The sequence below is a fragment of the Aythya fuligula genome, chromosome 1 (assembly GCF_009819795.1).
Source record: "Aythya fuligula isolate bAytFul2 chromosome 1, bAytFul2.pri, whole genome shotgun sequence".
Lineage (NCBI taxonomy): Eukaryota > Metazoa > Chordata > Aves > Anseriformes > Anatidae > Aythya > Aythya fuligula.
In genome coordinates, this window is record NC_045559.1 from 199,580,270 (window position 1) to 199,595,189 (window position 14,920).

The window sequence follows — 14,920 nt, forward strand, 5'->3', positions numbered from 1 at the left end:
CTGCAAGAGAAGCGAGGAGAAAGGCCAAGTTACTTTGGCCATTTCTGCCATTCCGCTCAGTGTACCCCCTAGAAGTGCTGCTGTGAGCTGCCCTTAAGCGGCCCCCTGCACGCCCTGGCATCTGACCACGACGAGCAGGGCTCAGCTTGCCCTGCCTCTCTCCTCCAGCAAGTGCCGTCTGCTCGTCGGAGGGTGCCAGGGCTGCCAAAGATACTCGTCTGCACTCTCCTGGGGCTCCCGACTCCGTGTGGCAGGTGCCAGTGTGACGCACGCTCTCTGGGCATGACCACACTGACAGCCTGTCCACATGGAGGGACGGTGGAGGCAGCTCCTGGCTGCGCACAGCCAGGTTGAATTAGGCCACGCTGCTCTTTGTGCCTCTGGGCACAGAACTGCCAGGGCCACGTGGGCTTTGGCTGTCCTGGGGGTGGGCTCTTTTTGGAGAAACCCCAGCTTTGGGAACAACTGTGTCCAGGTCCGAGGGGCTCAGGGCCAGCTGGCCGGCTTGCTCCAGCACTGTTCTCCTCATCCTGGTGCTCTCAGTGCCATCCCGTATCACTGCTGTCCCTGTCTCGCTCCCTGAGCGTCACCTAGCGCTGCTCCTGTCCTTCAGCGGGCTGGGAGTGATCCTTATTCCGCTGCTCCATGCTATGCTCCAGGTCCTCTGACCAAGAACTCCAACGGGCACCCAGGGGAGCTGCTGCCTCCTGACAGAGCTGCTCTGCTGAGAGCGAGTGGGCAGCCCGGGCTAGTTGCTCTATGTATGTAGATCAAAAGGGGCGAACGTGACTGATCTCCAAAATCTTTGGGAAAGAAAGCAATCCTACTCAGAGTGGCTCAAGATGACGCTTCCAGGGGATTTAGAAACATTTGGGAGAAACTGACTTTGCGGTTACCTGACTGGAATTGGCTCAAACAGCTGTTTGTTGGTGTTACAATGATAAAGGCATTGCATATCTGGCATCCCCCTGACTTTGGAAGAAAACCATTGGGCCCTAATGTTGGAAAAGCTCAAGAACGGAGGACGTGTAGAAGTGCAGAAACAGCAATAGGAGTGAGAAAAGAAGAGGGGGGCATTGTGAGAAACAAAGCTGTGTTTTTGCAGTGGCTGGTGTTTTTGCAGTGGAAAACTCTGCTAACCTTGCATATTCAAAAGGGATTGTGCAGGCATGGCAGTAGCAAAGCAGTGGGGAGGACATTAAGCAGATAAAGGGAAGGTCCCGCTGTCCCAGAATAAGGAGGATAGCTAAGACAACCAGGATGAGCTGCGCAAAATTAGTAGAAAAAGAAAAATCACGGGCCCTCTAGTCACGAGAAAGGAAGAAAAGGAAAAGGAGAAATTAAAGGTTGGTGAGATAAAATTGTACATACATGTATGTGCTATTGAAAGGCGTCAAGGAGTTTGTAAACCCGTAGCACACAGCCCATGAGGAAACAGCGTCACCATGAGTCAGGTGTCGGGTAATAGGGAAGAAAAGGTTATGGCATACTCTTCGTGTGCGCTCCTGCTCGCAGGAGGCCCGCCATTGCAACCGTGAATAAAACAGCTTCACAGAAGACCCTGACTGAAAACAATATTGAGACTTTTCTCACACTGGGGCGCTGTCCTGTGCCTCCCTGTGATGCTTCTGTGGGTGCTGCAGAGCTCCCCGAGGGCCTCGTGCCCACCACGCACGCTGTGCTAACCTGGTGCCCAGGAACCAAGGGAGAAGCCACTGCTCCTGTTTCCGCAGCTGCTGCTGGGCTGAGAAGATCTGTGCTGTCCTCCCGGAGCGGCTCTGCAGTCAAAGGAGAAGCCACTTCTTCTTCCTCTGGTGCTGCTGCTGGACCATGAGGGGCTTCACTGGCTTCCGCCCCAGGTCGTCCAGCCCAGGGAGAAGCCACTGCTCCTTCTTGCGGCGCTGCTCCTGGACCGAGAGGGTCTTTGCTGACTTCGCGCACAGGGCCTCCAGCCAAAGGAGAAGCCACTTCTTTTCGTTCTTCCTCTGCTGCTGCTGCAGTGAGAGGGGCTTCGCTGGCCTCCCCCACAGGGCCTCCAGCCAAGGCAGAGGCTGAGGATGCAGAGTCTGCAGGCTCATGCTGTGGGTTGAGGCACCCTGGGCCCTGTGGCCGAGGGAGCATTTGGTGCCCCTGCGTGGGCTGGCTGGGGCAGGGGCTCTGCCGCCAGCCGTTGTTCCTTCACGTTCCTGGGGATCCTGGCAAAGCAGTGGTCCACCTGCTCTCCATGACTGTCTGGACCTCCACTGCTCTTGTTGGTGTCACTGTGCACCCTGTGTGTGCCACGTCCCCCAGGGCTGCTGGTATTGGCTGTGTTCCCTGTTCGCTGCAAAGTGCCCGTGCATGTGGTGGGAGATTGCATCCCCAACTTTCCCAGGTCCTGGAAGCAAATCCCCCAAAAGCGGAGCAGTGGCGTCACAAGCGGAGCCCCGGAGGCAACCGCCACAGTCTGAAAGGCAGTCATCAAGAATGCAGACATGTCAGAGGAGGAGCAGCAAGATGCTGTTGATTGCGCCACTCAGGCCTTGGTGAAGCACATCGAGAAGGGCAGGCATTGCTGCGCACATCGGGAAGGAATTTGACAAGCAATAGAATCCCACTTGGCACTGCATCACAGGAAGGAACTGCGGCAGCTACGTGACTCCTGAGAGCACGCACTTCACCTACTTCAAGCTCAGCCAAGTTGCTATTCTTTTCGAGTCTGGTTAGAACCATGGACTCTTACTGACACTTGCATCTGGTTACAGGACTTTGCTGGCTCCTATGGCTGGTTACTTCAGCCTTCCTGAGGAAACAAACCTTGGTCTTCAAGGGCAATGGCAGGGATTTTGCTATAGCAGAAGGTGTTACATTGTGGATATAAAAAGGAAAAATACAAAAAATAATAATAATAATAATAAAAAAAGTCTTCCTTGTATTTATTTATTTATTTTTTCTTAAAGGTTACATCTTTGCTAGTAGAGCTGTTGGAGGAGTTTGGTCTTTCAGAGTTCTCTAGCCATCTACAGTGTTGCCACATTTCAGCTTGTGCTATGTGAGTACCGACGGTGTTTTGTTCTTCCTGTTCCAAACATCTCCTCTTTTATTTTCTTGTATTGCTGGATACACTAAGAAACATGGCTATGCTGTCACAAAGCCCGAACACTTTCTTTTTCTGCTGATGCCTCTTGGAAATTGGATTTGGAAAATAAACAGAATCACAGAATCACAACATTTCTAGGTTGGAAGAGACCTCAAGATCATCGAGTCCAACCTCTGACCTAATGCTAACAGTCCCCACTAAACCATATCCCTAAGCTCTACATCTAAACGTCTTTTAAAGACTTCCAGGGATGGTGACTCCACCACTTCCCTGGGCAGCCTGTTCCAATGTCTAACAACCCTTTCGATAAGAAGTTCTTCCTAAGATCCAACCTAAAACTCCCCTGGCGCAACTTTAGCCCATTCCCCTCGTCCTGTCCCCAGGCACGTGGGAGAACAGACCAACCCTCACCTCGCTACAGCCTCCTTTGAGGTACCTGTAGAGAGCGATAAGGTCGCCCCTGAGCCTCCTTTTCTCCAGGTTGAACAAGCCCAGCTCCCTCAGCCGCTCCTCGTAGGACTTGTTCTCCAGGCCCCTCATCAGCTTCATTGCCCTTCTCTGGACCCGCTCAAGCACCTCCATGTCCTTCTTGTAGCGAGGGGCCCAAACGCCAAGCCCCGATTTAAAATGTTGAAATTAAAAGATTTGGATCCATACAAGTCCATGCATCCGGATGGGATTCATCCCAGAGTGCTTGGAGAGCTGGCTGACATCATCGCGGGACCTCTCTCAGTTATTTTTCAATGGTCTTGGCAATCTGGAGAGGTCCCAGTAGAGTGGCAGCTGGCAAATGTTGTACCAATTTTCCAGAAGGGCACAAAAGAATACCCCGGTAATTAGAGGCTCCTCAGTCTCAGGTCAGTGCCTGCTAAAATTATGGACAAGATTATCCTTGAAGTTATTGAAGAGCACCTGGGGGACAGTGAAGTCATTTCTGCCAGCCAACATGGGTTCACGAGGGTTAGGACCTGTTTAACAAATTTCTTTTCCTTTATAAAAATTTTCATTTCACGGGCGAGCATGGCCCGCAGATCCCAGGCTGCCAAGCAGGCGCCAGCTGCCAGAGGCTGCAGGAAGGTTCCAGAAGCAGTGGCAGGACCCCGGGCAGGGGCAGCCGCGAGTGCAGCAGCCGCTCCTGGGCTGTGAGCTCAGGGGCAGACGCCTGCCCCTGCAGGGGACAAGGCAAACCCAGAGCCGAAAACCTAACCCAGAGGTACTGCATCCCCAACTTTCCCAGGCCCTGGAAGCAAATCCCCCAAAAGCGGAGGAGTGGTGGCGTGAGCGGAGTCCCAGAGGCAACCATGACTGTCTGAAAGGCAGGCATCAAGAATGCGGACATGTCAGAGAAGAAGCAGCAAGATTCTGTTGATGGTGCCACTCAGGCCTCCCTGCCCACGCTGCTGGATGAGCTGCCCTATTTGTGGGGAAAGGCTTGTGGTTCCTCGCAGAGGCTGGGGAACCTGGGCTTAATCCAGGAGTTGAGGATGACAACATCTTCCTCTTCATCCCATCCCATCCCATCCCATCCCATCCCATCCCATCCCATCCCATCCCATCCCATCCCATCCCATTCCATCCCAGCTCTTCTGTAGACTGTACATTGCTTCTTTCTTATTTCTTTTCATGATGTAATAAAGAAATAACTGGCAATTCTAGAATTTTCTTCCCACACCCATATGAATCACCGCACGCACTTTGTGGGATGTACTCGAGGCTTGTATGGGACAGAAACGAGAGAATTTTATTCTCAGTGCTGGGTTGCTCAGCTCAGTTGTGGCCCTACAGGAAGGAAGCTCCCTGAGTGCAGGGAGAGAGAGAGAAAAGCTGCTCCCTGATAGGGCGGCTCCAGCCCCACCCTCTGGCAGCCCTGGCGGCCATTTTGCAGTTCTGCTTTCTGCCCGTGCCACAAGCTGGCTGAGGCCTTGGGCTGTCCCCAGCACGGCTGCCAGCGATGGTTGGGCGGTATCTAGATGCAAGAGGCCTTTCTTTGCCTTCCTGCTGAAAGGAAGCCTGCTCTCTGGAGAGAGCAGCGCCACTTTTCTCCAAGTTCTGGGGGTTCCATGCTATGTGCCGTGGCCTCTCACTTTGTGGGGGCCTGCTTGTCACCATCATTTGTGAGGGGCTTCTGCATCCCCCCCGATCACTGGTTGTGGCTGGTGCTTCTGGGCTGTTTCACGCAGACCTTTGTCACAGGCACTGAGGATGCAGAGTCTGCAGGCTCTGCTGTGGGAGGAGGCACGCTGGGTCCTGAGGCCGAGGGAGCACTTGGTGCCTTGCGTGGGGCTCCCTGGCTCATGGCTACAGCACGGCGTAGGACTACGGAAACAACAGTCTTGACTGTTTCAAGCAGATCTTCATCACAGGCATTGGAGGCGTGTCGGGCACGTCCCTGCCTCTACCATCACCACAGAGCTGTGCTCACTGGGGCTGGGACAGGCTGATGGCCTTGTGGAGCCCCACGTGTCAGGGGAGGCGTTCTGTGTCCCTCATCTTCCAGAGCAGGGGCTGCTGGAGGACTTGCTGGCCTGCTCTGTGCCGGTGCTGTTGAAGTGAGAGGCGTGCTGTGCCTCTCTTCCCCAGGAATTTCTTCCAGGGGAGTAGCAGATGGGGCAGCGTCCGTGGTTTGCAGTGAGCCAGGAGAGGCGCTTGTTGGGTGTTCTGTTTCTTCTTCTGCCTCCCTGTCCACGCTGCTGGCTGAGCTGCCCTCTTTCTGGGGAACGTCCTGTGGGTCTGTGCAGAGGCTGGGGAACCTGGGGATGATGCAGGAGTTGAGGATGACGATCTCCTCATCTTCATCCCATCCCACAGGACTGCTTTCTTTCGTGCTGCGGCCCAGGCTTCGCATATCCTTGCCTGTCCCCTGCCTGGGTTTGACGTTTTTCTCTCTCTGTTGTTTTTGCTTCTCACCCTGGCCTGGGCTAGCTGGTGCAGGGTCTTTCCGGGCAGCCGTTTTACCTGCACATACCCGGGAATCAGGCCCTGGCAGAGCAGTGATTCACCTCCTCTCCATGTCTGCCTGCACCTCAACTGCTCTTGCTGCTGTCACTTTGCACCCCGTGTGTGCCAGGTCCCGCAGTGCTGCTGGTCGTTGGCCGTGTTCCCAGCTTTTTGGCGTTTTTGCCAGCACTTCAGACACGTGGGACTGTGCTGTGTCCTGCAGTGCCGTGCAAGAGTCTGCAGGGCTGTGTGGGGCAGGGTGCCGGCTCTTCTTTTAAATTTTGGGGCCCTGTTGCGGGCTGAGGTGGTGTTCTGTGTCCTTTGCTCCTTGGAGGTCTGCCCGTGGGAGAAAGCCTTGCCTCCCTCATGGCTCCCTGGTTCCAGGCTAGGGCATTTCTAATGGTAGTGGAAACGAAGGCCTTTACTGGGTCTTCCATTTCTTCAGCTGGGGATGCAAGGCTGCTTTTGGACAAGTGCCGGCTCTTCCAGTTTTGGGCCTCTGCTGTGGCAAGAGGTGGTGTTCTGGGGCCTTTGGTCCTGGGACCTCTGCTTGAGGGAGAAAGCCTTGCCTTGCTGCTGGCTCCCTCGTAGCAGGGTAGAGCGTTTCTTATGATTGTGGAGACGAAGGACTGTACTGAGTACTCCACATCCTCGTCAGGGGCCACCGGGCTGTGTGGGCCACGTTCCCGCCTCTCTGCCCTCACTGCCCTGTCCCTGTTGCCAGAGATGCAGGGAAGAGGTGGCAAAAGCTCTTGGTGGCTGCGGGCCTCTTTGCCTGACGCCTTTGGCCTTCCTCCCCCTGAAGATGCAGAGGCTGCTGCTTGCAGAGGGGGCAGCTTGCAAGTGGCCCTTTGAGACGATGATGACTGTGCTGCAGGCACTTGCTTGGGTGCTGCTGCCTGAGTCGCTGTCTGCCTTGGCAAAGGCGGCACAGCTGGCAGCTGCATTCTCTCTGCCTCATCCTGGCCTTGTGGACGAGGGAGCACTTGGTGCCTTGCTCGGGGCTCCCTGGCTCATTGCTACAGCACAGCGTAAGACTGCGGAAACGACGATCTGGGCAGTTTCATGTAGATCTCCATCACAGGCATTGGAGGCATGTCGGGCACGTCCCTGGCTCTCTACCATCACCGCAGCGCTGTGCTCACTGGGGCTGGGACAGGCCGATGGCTTTGACTTTGGAGCCCCTCGTGTCAAGGGAGGCGCTCGGTGTCCCTCATCTTCCAGAAAAGTGGCTGCTGGAGGACTTGCTGGCCTGCTCTCTGCCGCTGCTGTTGCAGTGAGAGGCGTGCTGTGCCTCTTTTCCCCTGGACCTTCTGCCAGGGGAGCAGCTGATGATGAAGTTTCTGTGGACTCCAGTGAGCCAGGAGAGGCGCTTGTTGGGTGTTCTGTTTCTTCTTCTGCTGCCTCCCTGTCCACGCTGCTGGATGAGCTGCCCTCTTCCTGGGGAATGTCCTGTGGGTCTGTGAAGAGGCTGGGGAACCTGGGGTTGATCCAGGAGCTGAGGATGACAACGTCTTCCTCTTCATCCCATCCCGCAGGACCCTTTTCTTTCCTGCCCTGGCCCAGGCTTTGCACATCCTTGCCTCTTCCCTGCCTGGGTTTGACGTTTTCCTTTCTCTGTTGCTTTTGCTTCTCAACGCAGCCTGGGCTAGCTGGTGCAGGGTCTCTGATGGCAGCCGTTGTTCCTGCACATACCCGGGCTCAGGCCCTGGCAGAGCAGTGGTCCACCTCCTCTCCATGTCTGTCTGGACCCCGGCTGATCTTGTTGCTGGCACTGTGCTCCCCGCGTGTGCCAGGTCCCCCAGTTCTGCCAGTCATTGACCATGTTCCCGGCTTTTAGCCGTCGTCTTTGCCAGACCTCTGCCTGAGGAAGAAAGCCTTGCCTTCCTCGTGGCTCCCTCGTTGCAGGCTATGGCATTGGTAATGACACTGGGGACGAAGGCCTTTACTTGGTTTTCCATTTCTACGGCACAGGCTGCAGGGCTGTTTTTGGCAGGGTGCTACATCTTCTTCAATTCTGGGGCCCTGCTGTGGGGAGAGGTGGGGAGCTGTGGCCTTTGGTCCCAGCTTAGTCAGCTCGGTGGTGGCCCTACAGGAAAGATGCTCCCTGAGTGCACAGAGAGAGAGAAAAGCTGCTCCCCGACAGGGCAGCTCCTGACCCTTCCTCTGACAGCCCTGGCGGCCATTTGGCAGTTCTGCCTGCCCCCCGTGCCACAAGCTGGCTGAGGCCTTGGGCTGTCCGCAGCACGGCTGTCAGTGATGGCGGGCGGTACCTAGAGCCAAGAGGCCTTTCCTTTTCTTCATGCTGAAGGAAACGTGCTCTCTGGAGAGGCAGTGCCTCTTTGCTGCAAGTCTTGCAGGGTTGCCTCTCACTTTGTGGGCCCTATTTTTCGTCAGCATTTGTGAGGGGCTTCTGCATCCCCCCGCTCACTTGTTGCGGCCAGGGCTTCCCCCCAGGATGTCTGGGCAGGCCCATGCCACTGGGCAGGCTCTGGGTGGGCCTCGTTCCCTGCAGGGGCAGGCGTCTGCCCCTGAGCCCAGAGCCCAGGAGCAGCTCCTGCACTCGCGGCTGCCCCTGCCCGGGCTGCTGCCGCTGCTTCTGGAACCTTCCTGCAGCCTCTGGCAGCTGGCGCCTGCGTGGCGGCCTTGTTGCCGTCCCCAGGGCACGGCTGAAAGGGGATTTGGGGCATTTGCTTTCCAGGGTCTGGGAACGTTGGGGATGCAATACCCCACCACGTGCACAGGCAGTTCACACTGAACAAGGTGGGCTTTGCAGCCTCGTCCTGCCCTCGTAGCCTGCTCCTTCCTGCAGCTGCCACCCCACAGCCCACCTCCTCAAGCAGAAGAAACACCCCAACGGTAGCCTGGAAAGTGTAGGTGTGCCAGGGGCCCCTTGCTGCTCTGGCAATATGCACAACAGAAGAGCCCAGCTCCAGCAGAAGGACGGGATCCGTACTGCCTGGCGCTTGTGCGTTGCCTATGGCCTGAGTAGGCAAGCCAGCATGTAGCCGGAGCCGGTTCTCAAGGCTTTCCCTATTAGTTGGGAACCTCGTGGAGGGTTTTTCCTGAGCTGAGGGTGTTAGCCCAGCTCTTCTGTAGGGGGCAAAAAGGAGGGAGCTGGGAAGCTCCCAGACACTGAGGCCATCTCCAGGGCTCTCCGCAGTGACGCCATCTGGCACCTTCCCGTGAGCAGTGGCCAAAGCACAAGGGCCCATCTTCTTTGTTGGGGAAGCCCCGTGCTGCATTTCCAGTGCCAGAAATGCTTAAATACTGTTCCTCCTTTCTTGCTTTTCAGCGTGTCTTAGTACCTGGGCTGGGTGCCTCCTTCCTTATTAAACTGGGGCTGCTCTTGTTTTTTGCTTAGAGCTCCTCCAGGTAAAGAAGCCCACTTTTCAGCTCTCGGAGAACTTTGCCTGTCTTCCTGGAGTCCCACATAAGAAAGAGACTTTTCCTGTTTCTTTCTCAGGTGAATTTGGCCGCATCGGCAGGAAAAGTGTCCTGACACATGTCCTACTGACTGTCTTTTCCTTGCCGGGCAGCTGCTTGGTGAGCAACAGCTGTTGCAGCACTTCCTCCTCTTGTGTGCTTGCAGGCTGCTGACAGCATGTCAGGAGAGCTTGCGGGCTGCTGACAGCACGTCAGGTTCTTGCAGTGGAAAATTCCACTAACCTTGCATTTTCAAAAGGGATTGTGTAGGTGTGAAATGTGTTTAATGATTCGTGTCAATATGGAACAATGCTAGGGCCGCATGGTATGATGAATATGATCTTCCGTCTTACATACCCTTGTATAACCACAAGTCTAAGAAAAACAGAGTGGTTAATGTATATAGTTCTTGTATCTTGCAAAGGAATGTTTTAGCAATTCGTGTCAATAGAGAGCTTCAAGGGAAATGTATTTGTAGGCTTTTCCTTGAAGTCTCTGATATCTGGGGTGGTGTCAGAGTAACTGCTAACTATTATGACTATTGCATGGGACACTATGCAAGTCTCTGACATCTGTCCAGGAGATTAAGGAGCAGGGGAAAGCTGAAGAATGACTAAAAGACAAAGCTTGCAGGGCACGCTGCACAAGTCTCTGACATACAGCCAAGATGGACAAAGGAGAAGGACAAGAGGGAGGAAGACTATGAGCCTTCAGCACGAGAGACCCCCAGAGACACCACCGGAGACTGATATGCATGCTCCAGTAGGAGGGTCGGATTCCGGAAACTAATTATAATAACCCTGTTTTTTTTAGAAGTAGTATTGAATAAGTACTAGCCTAGGAGCATAAAAATCAACCTCTTGATGTGACTGGTGTGCGTCTTGGTGGAGCAGAGACTCCCGGCGCACCCAGCGCTGTTTGCTTGCCTCTATTCGTTTAATAAATTGTAAACATTAATTGCAATCCCACTGGGGACTCAGTCATTTATTACATGTAGCCTAGAGGAAAGGAGGCTTGGGGGAGACCTTATCACGCTGTACAAGGACCTCAGAGAAGGTTTTAGTGCGGTGGGGGTCAGTCCCTTCTCCCAAGCAACAGGTGGTAGGAGAAGAGGAGAAAGTGGGGCCAGGGGAGGTTTACAGAATCACAGAATCACAGAAATAGTCCAGGTTGGAAGAGACCTCAAGATCATCGAGTCCAACCTCTGACCTAATACTAACAAGTACTCCACTAAACCATATCGCTAAGCTCAACATCTAAACGTTTTTAAATACCTCCAGGGATGGTGGTTTAGGTGGATACTAGGCAAAAAGTCTTCAACGAAAGGGTTCTGAAGCATTGGAACAGGCTGCCCAGGGAAGTAGTTGAGTCACCATCCCCGGAGGCATTCGAAAGCCGTGTAGATCTGGTGCCGAGGGACACGGTTCAGTGGTAGATTCTATGATTCTGTACTTCTCTGACTGTGAGAGGCCCCGGGTGCCAGGTTGGCATGGCCTGCACCACTCTTTCTCCTGAGATCAACGGCACAGAGAGGAGCACTGGGGGGCAAAGTCTGCCTGAGCTTTTATTCACAGCAGAAAGCAGCCGCAGCTGAGCTGAGGTTGGGGGCAGGATGTGGTGGGGCATCTGAATTCCTGAGGCACTGTCCTGTTCCTATCAGTGATGCCAGCGTCCAGCACTGAGCGCCCTCCTGGTACTGGCAGCCGGGTACGGCTACTCTCGCTGTCCTGCGATGCAGCTGCAGCAGAAAGCCCTGCGCAGCGCGCGAAGTGCCCTCCTGATGCGGGAGGGCCATGGCTGGCGCGCCGGGGGTTGTGCGAGGTCAAGGATGCCTGTGGGGGACACAGAGGTGTAGGTTAGGGCCTGAGCGGGTGCTGGGCGAGCCTGTCCCCCCCCTCCAAGGCCTTTCCCTGGGAAGGGGTGGCACAGGACCAGCCAGCCCCCCTGCGCGTGGTGCTGCCAACCTTGTGCTTGGTGCTGCTCGCTGCGCTGAACAGGTCCGGCCAACAGATCCTGGGACGGCGCTTGTGTCTGGGACGTTGCTGGCTCATCCGCTGGCGTATCTTTGGTGCTGGAGGAGGACTGCGCTTGGCCTCCCTGCTCGATGGCCACCTGCATGGGGAGAGGAACAGCACGGGCAGCGGAGGAACGGGATGTCAGCCCTTGTGCCCGGGGCATGTGGAAACAGAGCGCAGCGGGCAGCTCCCGGCACGCACACCCAATGCACTGCTTCTGCCTGGGGCTGCCCTGGATGCCTGGTGCCCACCACGCGTGCTGTGCTTACCTGGTGCCCAGGAACCAAGGGAGTGGCTGCTGCTCCTGCTTCGTCAGCTGCTCCTGGGAGGAGATCTGTGCTGGCCTCCCTGAGAGGCTCTGCAGCCAAAGGAGAAGCCACTTCTCCACCTCCTTCTTGTGGCGTTGCTGCTGCAGCGAGAGGGGCTTCATTGGCCTCCCCCACAGGGCCTCCAGCCAAGGCAGAGGCTGAGGATGTACAGTCTGCAGGCCCTTTGGTAGACTGTACATTGCTGCTTTCTTATTTCTTTTCATGATTTAAGAAAGAAATAACTGGCAATTCTAGAATTTTCTTCCCACACCCAAATGGATCACCGCACACACTTTGTGGGATGTACTCGAGGCTTGTATGGGACAGAAACGAGAGAATTTTATTCTCAGTGCTGGGTTGCTCAGCTCAGTTGTGGCCCTACAGGAAGGAAGCTCCCTGAGTGCAGGGAGAGAGAGAGAAAAGCTGCTCCCTGATAGGGCGGCTCCAGCCCCACCCTCTGGCAGCCCTGGCGGCCATTTTGCAGTTCTGCTTTCTGCCCGTGCCACAAGCTGGCTGAGGCCTTGGGCTGTCCCCAGCACAGCTGTCAGTGGTGTCGGGCGGCATCTAGAGCCAAGAGGCCTTTCTTGTTCTTTGTGCTGAAGGGAATGTGCTGTCTGGAGCGAGCAGTGCCGCTTTTCTCCAAGTTCTGGGGGTTCCATGCTATGTGCCGTGGCCTCTCACTTTGTGGGGGCCTGCTTGTCACCATCATTTGTGAGGGGCTTCTGCATCCCCCCCGATCACTGGTTGTGGCTGGTACTTCTGGGCTGTTTCACGCAGACCTTTGTCACAGGCACTGAGGATGCAGAGTCTGCAGGCTCTGCTGTGGGAGGAGGCACGCTGGGTCCTGAGGCCGAGGGAGCACTTGGTGCCTTGCGTGGGGCTCCCTGGCTCATGGCTACAGCACGGCGTAGGACTACGGAAACAACAGTCTTGACTGTTTCAAGCAGATCTTCATCACAGGCATTGGAGGCGTGTCGGGCACGTCCCTGCCTCTACCATCACCACAGAGCTGTGCTCACTGGGGCTGGGACAGGCTGATGGCCTTGTGGAGCCCCACGTGTCAGGGGAGGCGTTCTGTGTCCCTCATCTTCCAGAGCAGGGGCTGCTGGAGGACTTGCTGGCCTGCTCTGTGCCGGTGCTGTTGAAGTGAGAGGCGTGCTGTGCCTCTCTTCCCCAGGAATTTCTTCCAGGGGAGTAGCAGATGGGGCAGCGTCCGTGGTTTGCAGTGAGCCAGGAGAGGCGCTTGTTGGGTGTTCTGTTTCTTCTTCTTCTGCCTCCCTGTCCACGCTGCTGGCTGAGCTGCCCTCTTTCTGGGGAACGTCCTGTGGGTCTGTGCAGAGGCTGGGGAACCTGGGGATGATGCAGGAGTTGAGGATGACGATCTCCTCATCTTCATCCCATCCCACAGGACTGCTTTCTTTCGTGCTGCGGCCCAGGCTTCGCATATCCTTGCCTGTCCCCTGCCTGGGTTTGACGTTTTTCTCTCTCTGTTGTTTTTGCTTCTCACCCTGGCCTGGGCTAGCTGGTGCAGGGTCTTTCCGGGCAGCCGTTTTACCTGCACATACCCGGGAATCAGGCCCTGGCAGAGCAGTGATTCACCTCCTCTCCATGTCTGCCTGCACCTCAACTGCTCTTGCTGCTGTCACTTTGCACCCCGTGTGTGCCAGGTCCCGCAGTGCTGCTGGTCGTTGGCCGTGTTCCCAGCTTTTTGGCGTTTTTGCCAGCACTTCAGACACGCGGGACTGTGCTGTGTCCTGCAGTGCCGTGCAAGAGTCTGCAGGGCTGTGTGGGGCAGGGTGCCGGCTCTTCTTTTAAATTTTGGGGCCCTGTTGCGGGCTGAGGTGGTGTTCTGTGTCCTTTGCTCCTTGGAGGTCTGCCCGCGGGAGAAAGCCTTGCCTCCCTCATGGCTCCCTGGTTCCAGGCTAGGGCATTTCTAATGGTAGTGGAAACGAAGGCCTTTACTGGGTCTTCCATTTCTTCAGCTGGGGATGCAAGGCTGCTTTTGGACAAGTGCCGGCTCTTCCAGTTTTGGGCCTCTGCTGTGGCAAGAGGTGGTGTTCTGGGGCCTTTGGTCCTGGGACCTCTGCTTGAGGGAGAAAGCCTTGCCTTGCTGCTGGCTCCCTCGTAGCAGGGTAGAGCGTTTCTTATGATTGTGGAGACGAAGGATTGTACTGTGTACTCCACATCCTCGTCAGGGGCCACCGGGCTGTGTGGGCCACGTTCCCGCCTCTCTGCCCTCACTGCCCTGTCCCTGTTGCCAGAGATGCAGGGAAGAGGTGGCAAAAGCTCTTGGTGGCTGCGGGCCTCTTTGCCTGACGCCTTTGGCCTTCCTCCCCCTGAAGATGCAGAGGCTGCTGCTTGCAGAGGGGGCAGCTTGCAAGTGGCCCTTTGAGACGATGATGACTGTGCTGCAGGCACTTGCTTGGGTGCTGCTGCCTGAGTCGCTGTCTGCCTTGGCAAAGGCGGCACAGCTGGCAGCTGCATTCTCTCTGCCTCATCCTGGCCTTGTGGACGAGGGAGCACTTGGTGCCTTGCTCGGGGCTCCCTGGCTCATTGCTACAGCACAGCGTAAGACTGTGGAAACGACGATCTGGGCAGTTTCATGTAGATCTCCATCACAGGCATTGGAGGCATGTCGGGCACGTCCCTGGCTCTCTACCATCACCGCAGCGCTGTGCTCACTGGGGCTGGGACAGGCCGATGGCTTTGACTTTGGAGCCCCTCGTGTCAAGGGAGGCGCTCTGTGTCCCTCATCTTCCAGAAAAGTGGCTGCTGGAGGACTTGCTGGCCTGCTCTCTGCCGCTGCTGTTGCAGTGAGAGGCGTGCTGTGCCTCTTTTCCCCTGGACCTTCTGCCAGGGGAGCAGCTGATGATGAAGTTTCTGTGGACTCCAGTGAGCCAGGAGAGGCGCTTGTTGGGTGTTCTGTTTCTTCTTCTGCTGCCTCCCTGTCCACGCTGCTGGATGAGCTGCCCTCTTCCTGGGGAATGTCCTGTGGGTCTGTGAAGAGGCTGGGGAACCTGGGGTTGATCCAGGAGCTGAGGATGACAACGTCTTCCTCTTCATCCCATCCCGCAGGACCCTTTTCTTTCCTGCCCTGGCCCAGGCTTTGCACATCCTTGCCTCTTCCCTGCCTGGGTTTGACGTTTTCCTTTCTC

At 56.0% G+C, this 14,920-nt stretch overlaps 1 pseudogene; it reads left to right on the plus strand.

The window, feature by feature from the left end:
• The first annotated feature begins 2,456 nt into the window (after positions 1–2,456).
• LOC116494030 lies at positions 2,457–2,706 on the plus strand (annotated as a pseudogene).
• The last annotated feature ends 12,214 nt before the right edge of the window (positions 2,707–14,920 follow it).